The sequence below is a fragment of the Centrocercus urophasianus genome, unplaced genomic scaffold, assembly GCF_019232065.1.
Source record: "Centrocercus urophasianus isolate 14NV4802_14NV808 unplaced genomic scaffold, USGS_Curo_1.0 seq_11, whole genome shotgun sequence".
NCBI classification, from domain to species: Eukaryota; Metazoa; Chordata; class Aves; order Galliformes; family Phasianidae; genus Centrocercus; species Centrocercus urophasianus.
In genome coordinates, this window is record NW_024884253.1 from 8440436 (window position 1) to 8451676 (window position 11241).

At 38.7% G+C, this 11241-nt stretch overlaps 1 long non-coding RNA gene across 2 annotated transcripts; it reads left to right on the forward strand.

The window, feature by feature from the left end:
* Positions 1–578: 578 nt before the first annotated feature.
* Positions 579–6983, forward strand: LOC122171952. Of its 2 annotated transcripts, XR_006172129.1 has the most exons (5): positions 579–958; positions 1291–1438; positions 3399–3553; positions 5683–5842; positions 5946–6983. It is a non-coding gene; the product is annotated as an uncharacterized LOC122171952 (long non-coding RNA). The 2 variants fall into 2 exon arrangements; XR_006172128.1 differs by lacking the exon at positions 1291–1438 and having other exon boundaries at positions 585–958.
* The last annotated feature ends 4258 nt before the right edge of the window (positions 6984–11241 follow it).

Here is an 11241-nt window from a genome sequence, read left to right on the forward strand (position 1 = left end):
TCATTGTCATTGCTGACAAAACTGCAAACTCCAGTGGTTTATAAAAGCTGAAATTGCATAGGAAATATACGCAGGCACGTAGCTTGAATACAGAGTACAATATATACACCCCAGGAGGCTGGAGTGTATAGAGGCAGGCATTTGCTCCCACCAAAAGCACTTGGAGATTTTCCATCTTTCTTAATGGAAGCAACATCAATCCCCTACTATGGAAATGCAAAGGGGCAGATAGCATGAGCCCAAGGGAGCTGCTCATTTGTATGGCCATTGCTGTACATTTGTTGAATACTTACTTTATCTTCAATATTCCTTGTTCAGTAGGAAACCTTAAATACCCAGGGTGTCGTTTCTTACAGCTGATGTTCATGCCATGAATATGCTGCCCTCCTCCCCAACTCCACCCTCCTCCCCCCTGCCATAAACCTGGGAGTGAGAGTTGGAGCCATTTCCATTGCTGTAAACAGAACGTAGAAAGGTTTACGTGATGAGCAGATAAAACATGCTACAAACACGTGCAGAATTGTGCCATTTCACAGTTTGCACAGCTCTGACTGTGGCTGTTTATTGAGCTATTTCATCAGCCAGTGTCTTTGTTTGACACATGAGACCAAACTGACAGCCAGTCACTCCCACACATTCACCCTGGGGTACTGGGATCTATTCTTCTCATGCCTCAGGCAAACTTTTATCCAGCAGGCATCCAGGGCATTTGCAACAAGATGGGGCACAGGGTGCATTTTGCAGTTTGATTTTTGCACTCAGTGAGTGCAAGAGTCACATGTCCTCCAGAAGAGAAGGAATATGAGCAGACCATGCAACCTGCTGGCCGTGGCTCTGGGCAGGGAGACTGGAACTGGGTGGTGGGAGTCTCGGCTCCATCAGAAGCACAAGGATTAATACAGAAGCTGTCTGGAGTGTGAAACAAAGGCACTGAGAAAAATCAGGCCAGGATATCTCTGTAAGTACATTCTGAACCCTGCCTCTCCAAATTGCATGTGAGCCACTCTAAAAGTAATGCCTCTATTTATTTCCATAGAAATTGCAGTAGATTCAAATAGCAGAATAACACTATTTGATAGAGTAAATTTGCAGATGCAAAGCACTATTTTCAATAACATTTTCAGTATAATCACCACAATTATCTATGAACTTTGCCAGCAATGAACAAGAACCTACATACTGTGTGTGTAAAAATCTGTACTAGTGGAGGTGACCTACTGTCGCTGTTGCCACTACTAGGCTGCACCATCCACTGCCTCACTGTTGACATCCACTGTTTGGTTTCCATAGACATTCAGGAAATGTCCAGGAATGTCAGTGGGCGCCATTTTTCTGCGCAGAGAAATTCAGAGACACACCTTTTCTTCATACTCACTTCCATGTCAGAAGCTATTTTGCCATCTGTTATACAGCAACAAAATGTAATGGAACTTTAGTGGTAAGGTTCAACCTCTTATCCCTTACTACCAACAAACACTTCTGATGCTGCGGGCAAACATAATAAAGGAGAAAGCAGTATTTTTTGAGCACTCTTTGTACACTTTTTGTCCCTTGTTGGTGCTTAAATTCCATTTGATACAGTCATTTTCTAATGTTATAGTTTTCACTGAAGTACTTGGTAATATAAAAAGGAGTTTATTAAACTGCTATTAAATCCACACATCTCATTATCAAGAAGTAGACCACCAGTAGACTAACATAGACTAACACAAATGTACCTCTCCCCATGCCTGTGTACAAACAGGAGAAGGTATTACTCACTGTCACAGTTTGCAGCTACGAACCTGGCTTGTGGAAAGGCCTTTGATTCCTTTAATGATGTGTGCAGAGGACTAAGACTAAGGTTGCAAGACAAAGCTCGGCTACCCATACATGGGATTCTCTGGGACATTGTAGTGAGCACCAGTAAATTCTGGGGAATGTCCATAGACCTCATTCATGTTTTTCACGTAGAGAAGTAGCATTTCTATACACCTTGTCCAAAGCGTGTCCCTATTAAGACAGAGGCTGTTGTACTAAATTTATATCCTGCCTTTCTCCTGCCATCACCTACCCTAGGTACCTATCCTTGTTTGACTACTCCCCCATAGAATCATAGTGTCACAGAATCTTTTAATTTGGAAGGGACAATTAAAAGTCATCTAGTCCAACTCCCCTGTAACAAACAGGAACAACACAGCCCAATGAAGTTTGCAATTTTGCAACAATTTTCTCTCCCACTGATCAGTCTACCCATCAAATCCATATTTTTACAATCTGGGGGGAAGGATGTTGTAGAGACTGTGTCAAGGAATACAGATAGATGACATCAGTGGCTCTTCCCCATCCACTGAAGCAATTATAATGTCATAAAAAGCAGCAAAATTGATTAGGCAGGACCTTCGCTTGGTGAAGCCATGCAGGTTAAGCTAATCAGGTTAATCTTTCTTTTCCTCTCTCTGCTTTATTTTATCTCTTAAGAAAGATCAATTTTTCAGTGTAGCGCAATAGAAACTGGGCCTGAGGAATTTTCATGGGGATTTTAGTCCATTCCACTTCTACCAAAATTTGTGTATGAAGAAGAGCAGAGAGGAGCAGAGAGGCTGCATAGCTACAAACCACTTCTGGCTTGGCTCCGATTAGCACGAAGCACAGGTGCAGAGCACCTTTTTGCTTTCAGATTTTCCATTCAGTGTGTGCCCTTAATATAGGCAGAAGCTATTTTTGGTTACAGCATAATTAGATATCTTTATCAAGGGGTTTTCTTCCATACCTATCTGTATGGCAGCCAAGAACTTCCCAGACAGATTTTGTCTATACAGCCTGAATGAGAAAACTGACAAGTGATTTAAAAATAATATGGTTAGATTTACTAGCAGGTTATAAAAACCCGGGCAGCTGTAGCTAAGAATGAAGTCCAACAATAAAATGATGAGATAAAATCTGGTTAATGTTTTACAGAAGATTTTCTAGAGACCAAAAAAAAAAAAAGATCACTTCTTTCAAAAATTATTTTTTTAGATAAATATTGCCTTTGCAAGTTTTTGTATGCAATTCATTTGCAAACGTTAGATAGTTCTCCACTATAACAATAATAAAACCCTTATATTTAAGAGTCTCAGTTCAGCTTACTCAATTTTACACATGAATACTAAATTTCTCAAAATACTAAGTTTATATAGTCTGCAGCACGGTTTGCACTATTGAAATCAATTTAGAAATCTGTTAAGTAAATCTGATGCAAGTTTAGTTACAGCAAATGTCTTAGCTAATACATTTCTTGGGACTGGGACTGGGACTTTTCTGCATGCATGGATGAAACTCAAGTGCTCTCAAGGCCTCAGTGAATAAATAATAAATGATGCAAAATAGCTTTGTGATACATAATAATATCATAATTTTAAAATGTGTTTTCACAGGACTAGTAATGAGAGTGGCATGCTCCTCTGGGAAGTTATTACCTACAAAGAAGAAAGAGCTATTTCTAGTGCTGGAACCTGGTCAATGCATCTCTCACCACACCCTTTACTGGCAATCATTTACACTCATCTCTTACACCCTTTCAAAGGGCACTGTAAGTAATTATCAACAGAGTATGTTACACCCATTTTATCATAGGTGGAAATAAACTGCAAAGGCAATGAAGATTCAGATCTGTGGTTAAGTAGGCTTTCATCAGAGTGCAAGAGCTCTTTATCCCCAGGTGTAGCAAGTCAGGAAACGGAGGTAAGAGGACCAGCATAGCTGAACTGGGACCTGCTGGTTAAACTAAAGAGCAAGAAGAAAATGCACAAGCAGTAGGAACAGAGGCAGGTACTGTGGAAAGAGTATAAGGAAATGGCTGTGTAGGGATGGAGTCAGGAAAGCCAAGGCCCAGCTTGAACTAAACTTGTTGAGAGGAACCTATTGATCTATCCAGTGGGAACATGAACATCTCATGAGTTTTAGCCCTGTTTTGCTCAGCCTGTTCTTTTTTTTTTTTTTTTAATTCTGGTTTTGATGTCAATGGTTCATGCTTCATTTTTTTTTTCTCTTTCTTCCTTTTGTTACAAAAGCTGTAGGTCTGTCTTCCATTAACGATCACCTCATGGGAGGGAGGCTACTCCACCAGAGACTACTGTCCTCTGCTGTAATGCACTAGTCTGAGGTCCTCTTGCCCCATTAAATTAACATTATCCACTATCACAGTGGATTTTTTCTTCATTTTTTCATATAAAAGCCCCAGCATTTAGCATTACTGAACTAATCTGCCAGTATGGGCTGAAGTGTATTTTGCAGATGATAGTCCTGTTCAGAGGCTACTGCTCTGAAATCAAACAGCATCAAATAAAGTTCTAGATTTAATTCTTCATCTATTTCAAGCACCTTTTCAACCTTTTCAGTATTTTTCCTTCCTTCCTTCCTTCCTTCCTTCCTTCCTTCCTTCCTTCCTTCCTTCCTGCCTTCCTGCCTTCCTGCCTTCCTGCCTTCCTGCCTTCCTGCCTTCCTGCCTGCCTTCCTGCCTTCCCGCCTTCCTTCTCTTTCTGCCTCCCTCCTTCCCTCCCTTCCTACATTCCTTCTCTTTCTGAATTTCTTCTTTCTTTTCTCTTTATCACTTTCTCTCTCTTGCTACATTTTTTTTCTTTTTCTTCTCCCTTTCTTTTTCTCTTTTAAGCAGCAATAAAATGAACACATCCTCTGAGTTGAAATAAAGTAATTTTGCAGAACAGTCCTGCCAACTGTGATCTATGACCTATTATTACTGCAACTGTGTCTCACAAAGAAGGATTTTAAATATGAGATCGTGTTCCTGGTAGCTATGTTCTCTAATAATGCTGTTTACAGATAAATGGAGGAATAATCTAGGATGAATACATAGGTTGTTTTTTTTTTTCTTCAGTATATACAAATGAATTGATGTAAGTATTGAATTGTGGATTTGAAGGTTATGTTGTTATAATTTTAGACTGCTGTTTTGATTCTTTCTGAGTATTTTAGTCTTTTTAAGCTGCCTCTTCCTAACAGCATTATTCAGTGCAATTTAGCTTGCATTGTTTTCTTTATGACATCTGTCTACACGTTGGATATTTTGAGTTTTGCTTTTTCTTTTGCAATTTCTGCATTTTAATCTCCTTCTTTTTCTTCTTCTTTTTCTTTTTCTTTTTCTTTTTCTTTTTCTTTTTCTTTTTCTTTTTCTTTTTCTTTTTCTTTTTCTTTTTTTTTCTTTTTCTTTTTCTTTTTCTTTTTCTTTTTCTTTTTTTTTCTTTTTCTTTTTCTTTTTCTTTTTCTTTTTCTTTTTCTTTTTCTTTTTCTTTTTCTTTCTCTTTCTCTTTCTCTTTCTCTTTCTCTTTCTCTTTCTCTTTCTCTTCTTCTTTTTCTTCTTCTTTTTCTTCTTCTTTTCCTTTTCCTTTTCCTTTTCCTTTTCCTTTTCCTTTTCCTTTTCCTTTTCCTTTTCCTTTTCCTTTTCCTTTTCCTTTTCCTTTTCCCCTTCCCCCACTGTCCTGATATTTACTCTTCCAGTGATATTGTATTATAGACTACAGGTGCTTCTCCTAAAGTAAATCCAAACTTCTATTTTAAAAAGTTTTGTTTTAGCTCAGCTTTTACACCATGGCAAGTGGTGTTCATTTTGGTTTGATTGTCAGAGGTATGTTTATGATCTAAAAAGGAGACTGTCTTCATACGGTTCTCACCCCTGGGCCCTTTCCTTATCCCTTCCTTCAGGAACAACCCAGGGCATAGATGGATACAGAGGCTGTGGCTTTTGCTATGCTGCAGCATTTGCCAAGACTATGAAGAGTTCGATAGGCCTAAGAAAGAAACAGAACAACCTTTCAAGAGAAACCCAAGGAGAACAGAGGACATGGCCAGGAGAGACTTATGTGTAAGCATCAATCCTTCTATCCAAAGTGAGATTTCTTAATCTAAGAAGTCGAGATTTTACTAAAAGCAAAGAAGCAGTTTTTGAGGTAATACTGTTCTTGCAGGGAAGAGCCTGGGCAGCCTGACCCTACCTCTCCAGCCTGCACACCACCTCTTTATGAGCCATCCCCTGTCTGTGCTGAACACTGATGGGAGTTGTTCTGCCTTCACCCTCAATAGTGTAAATCAGTTATCAGACTGATCTGTGCAATAACATCAAACTAAAACCTACAAGGGATCTGGCAGTGTTATTGGTGAAAAACTGCTCAGTTTATATCTTGAATCCTTCTCAAAACAAGTTATCCTTGCTTGTGTAGAAGTAACATATTTTAGAACATCTTTGGTATATTTTGTCTTTTCTGCAGGCTTTTGTAAAATTATTTTGTTAAATATCAGTTTGGATTATTTCCTTCCATTTGCTGTGTAGTCCCTCACGCTCCTTGCTTCAAACATTTGTTTGCAGCTTGCCTGTTCTTTTTTGAGGTTTCAGTTTTCTTCAACTTGCTCCTTTGAATAATTCAATCCACTGAACGGGATCTGCTTTCCTTCAGAGCTTTCAATCAGCAAGTGATGTTCACCACTTATGCTCTAATTGCCTTTCCCAAATTGAAGTTAGAATCTTTTCTGCAATCTTGTTATTTCTTTTGGCTCTCTGTTACAATTTTTACCTCAAATTAAGGATTCCATAAGCCCTCCAAATGGCACAGTTGATTCAACAGTCACAACTCTGTTCTCAAAACCTCAACAGTCTTTTTTTTTTTCCCGTCTTTTTGAGTTCTCATGTGATATTTTTGTCATCATCACAAGATCTCACAAAAATTTTTTCTTCATCTAGAAGAATGACGTTTTTCAGCTGTCTTGATCACAATCTCATCTCCAGCTTGCTCTGAATTTATATGCATGTTATCAAATGAGGTTTCTGCTTCTCTCATTGAAAATCTATCTTTGATTTCCTTAGTCTTAGCAAAGACCCTAATACTATAAATGCAGTATGTCATGAGAAAACCTTATACAGCTAGAGCAGACTGGAAACCAAAGCTGTTGATCGTACACTAATAAAGTGAGTAAGGGTCACGAATTAAATGTTAACATTGAGACTGCAATAGAATGGGTGTTACTAAATTTGGACAAATAGGATAAAGAAGGCTGTGGTTAAATGGCATTTCACTCACTGAAGCTATTCCTGTCCCCACCCTGACCACAGGATATCAGGAGATGAGGAGAAGAATCTAAAACTAAGAAAGGTCTGAAACAGAAATGGGTTTAATAAGTGGAACTAAATGCCAGGACAGAAGCTCCCATTGAGAGCTAAGGTGACCTTAGCTCACATTTGTTTGGCTAGCTCTGAGTATACTTACCACTGGCTCTCCTGCGGATGAGGGCATCCAGGTTCAGCTGTTTCACAAGAAATGACTTGTTAAAGATATGCAAGGTAACTCCATGTTCCCTTTTAAACAGCTGGAGTTGTACATTAATTACATCTATCCATAAACATACTTTCCTCATACTTCAACAAGAACAAAGAACAGCTGTTGATGTCAGAGGCTTTCTCTTCCCAGATCTTTGCATTCATTTCAGATTTGACTTTCTGAGACATATTTTTGTCCAAAATTTTCCAGTTCGCTTAAGATTTTCCAACATCATGAGACTTTCTCAACAGTTCTGGGTGCCTAGGCCATTCCTGCTCTGTTCAGTGCTTAGTTGGTGTACAGCTATAAGAACAAGCAGAAGTCTAAAGAGAAGTTGTTTATTTATTTATGAAAATTGCACTTTTACATCCCACTGGACTCTGGCCACATAAAGTGAGCCCTGAGGTTGTGCAACCCATCTCCTTGCGCTCAGAAATGTGCTCTGCAATTTTAGGATTTTAGCTTAGGCACACGTGAGTGACATGAATTGAGTGAAACAGATCTTTCATTCCCTAGGAGAAGTTAAAGTTTGCTTTTATTTCAGAGGTGAAAGTGAAGTAGAAAATAAGACTAAGGAAAGGTGAGTTGGTTACTGATATTGATTTAAAAATATATACAAAAAAGTGTCCTTAGTTTTTAGCTTTTCTGTTCTATTTTGTTTTATAAGCAGAGGTAATATGGCATATTATTTAGGAAAATTCTAAAGGTTTTTCCACGATGAAGTTTTAATAACTTCAAATTTAATAAAGTTTTCAATTTCACCTGCAGGAAAAATAAACTGAATTTTACCTGCAAAATTTGAAAAGATGGTATAGTCTGTATCTAATCCATGGTTACAATCCCTCCTGGTTACACTACCTGTACAATCTCCTGTTACTTTTTCCTAAACTATGTACTGCATCACTTGAAGGCATTACCATCAAATTTGGTGATGACACCAAGCTGTGGGGTGTTGTCAACATGTCGGATGCCATCCAGAGGGACCTAGACAGGCGTAAGCAGTGGGCCCAAGTGAACCATGTGAAGTTCAATAAATCCAAGTGCAAGGTCTTGCACCTGGGTCAATGCAATCCCCATTACCAATACAAGCTGGAAAAGATTGAGCACAGCCGTGCCACAAAGGACCTGGGGATTCAGGTAGATGGGAAGCTGGATGTGAGCGAGCCATGTGCCCTCACAGCCCAGAAAGCCAACCCTATCCTGGGCTGCATCAAAACTAACTCAGTCAAGGAATTATCAAGGGTGAAGGAAATGATCCTGCCCCTCTATTCTGTGCTGGTGAGACCTCACCAGGAGTACTGCATTCAGATGTGGAGTCCTCAGAACAGGAGAGACATTGACCTGTTGGAGCACATCCAGAGGAGGGCCACAAAAATGATCCAAGAGATGGAATACCTTTCCTATGAGGACAGGCTGAGAGAGCTGGGGCTATTCAGCCTGGAGAAGAGAAGACTCTGGGGAGACCTGAGAATGGCCTTTCAGTATCTACAGGAAAGAAGAGGACTGACTCTTTAGCAGGGTCTTGGTGATATGAGAAGAGGAGATGGTTTCAAGCTCAAAAAGGGTAGATTTAGATTATATATAAGGAAAAGTCTTTTACATTGAGGGTGGGGAGGCACTGGAGCATGTTGCCAGAGATGTGGTGGATGCCCCATCCCTGGGAATATTCAAGGTGAGGTTGATCAGGCCCTGGGCAACTTAATCTATTTGTGATGTCCCTGTTCATTGCAAGGGAGTTGAACTAGATGGCTTTCAGAGGTCCCTTCCAACTCTAAAGATTCTGTGATTTCTGTGATTCTGTGATTCTGTGATTCTGTGATTCTATGATCATGTAGTCTTTTAACCAGCAGATAGTGGAATGTATGTATACTTGAGCAATAATGTTTAGATGGAACAGGTATTGTGTAAGCAAGTGATGAGATGATGTGATGACTATGTAAATGCAGTGATGCTCTCCGTTTTATCTTGATTATAAACCCATATGTTTCAAGTTCATGTGAGAAGCAAGGGAGTCTGAAGAACACCATGGCTTCTATTCTATCCATCTGCTTTGAAGATCCTTTAGGCACTACATCATCTGTGGCAGCACAGGTGTATCTTTCATTAGGTACAAAAGTCACATACTGCCTGTGGCCCTGTGGGAGAACTGAGCTCGCTGAAATGGAAACCAGGCTTTATTCTCTCCTAAGGCACAGATTTCATTTTTGATCTTAGTCACTAGAAGAGGAAGCACAGTTGAATCCCTCTTTTTTTTTCAGACAGACTAGATAAATCCATAATTATTCTACTTTATGTGCACTATCAGAATGGTACGAGTCCTAAGCAAATAGAATCAAGATTGTTCAGCCTATATGTAAAAAGAACGTTTTTTGGAGTATCATCTGAGAAGTCCAGTTCCATGCTTTCAGTGCTGAGGAAATGTGCTTTCAGAAGCTCTCAGATATGTTCATAAGGAATTATAATGAAATAAAAGAGATGTGTTAGAACTAAAAAGGAGAAAGAGAAGTACAGAATATTCAAACAGCAATATACAAAAAATCAAGGAAATGAAATCATTATACACAAGTGGTGTTTCCTATAGTTTTGTCTAGTCAATATTAAATCATCAAATGTTCATCTTTTAGTTTGTTATGTCTGTCTAGTGAGTAATATTTATCTTGGGTGGTTAGTGAAGGTAAAGATCAAATGATCAAGGGATCAAATATGTCTTCTATGTTATGGCTTATAAAAGAATGCACTTGAATTAGTCTTCCAACTGTTTTTGAACTCTCATCTCTTTTTTTGTTTAAATCACATTAACACAATTTCTGCCTGTCTCAGCATGAACTGAATTTTCTCAGCACTCACTGCTATCCCTCCAGCGATCAGCAGGGGTTCCTCTTGGACTGTGACTAACTTGGCTCTCTTCCCTTCCCTTTGACCATCTCATAGTGTTTTCAGACTTGCTGCCTGATGTACATCATGTAATACTGGGGAAACACATTAATGGAATTTTACATTGAAAAGATTGTCCCTAGTTTTCCCATAAGAAATCAACCACAAAGTGGAATAGTTGAGTTACCATAGATGTGCTATCAAAAGACGTGTTTGATGTTCCAAAAGCCAGGCGATGAGAGAGTAGCAGCACAGCCACGTTTAGGAGAATATGGTCACTGATGGATGAGGACTGACTTTGCTGTAATTTCATTATACCTGCAGCCAGTGTACAATACATTTCAGAGACAGGAGACAAGTCTTTTACTAGCTTATATTGAATTATTTATTTCATTACTGAAAATCTGAGAGAATAAATTATATACTCAAGTATTTTCCAGCAGACAAAAAAAGCCAACAACAACAAAAACAACCAAAAAACAAAAAAACAAAACAAACAAACAAAAAAAAAACTAGAAAAAGAAACATTCCTGGAAGGCTGTAATGATCTATCATGAAGAAAATGAGACACTGATAGCAGTTGCTGTTGCAGATATACTGTACAATTGGAAAACATGCAAAAATACTTTTCCATCTTGTAAGAGAAATATGAAGAGCACTATTGACTATTGGCTCCATTCTTCCTAGGTTGATTCTAGTGAAACATAATCTTAGACTTTGTGTTTTGTTTTTTTTGTGTGTGTGCATGGGGAAACATGTTTTTGGAAACTAGCATTCATGAAGTCTTCCTTTCACTCTGCCATTCAGTATATTTCCACTGTTCACAAAGATTCAAATAAAACAAATTTTATATATGCCTGCACTTTATGTCCATATTTAAAGCAATGACTCCTAGTACTTATAGACCAAAAGCCACTTTGGAGGATGTTTTGTCCTCTTCAGAGAATGTCCAGTCCAGCAGAGTGGACCCGAATAATTTTTCTGGATGATTGTCAGTTTGAACTTTGAATAAAATTCTGGTTTGCATAAAAAATCTCAATTTATTCCTACTTTTGGTGAGGGTGTGATTTTGTTCCGT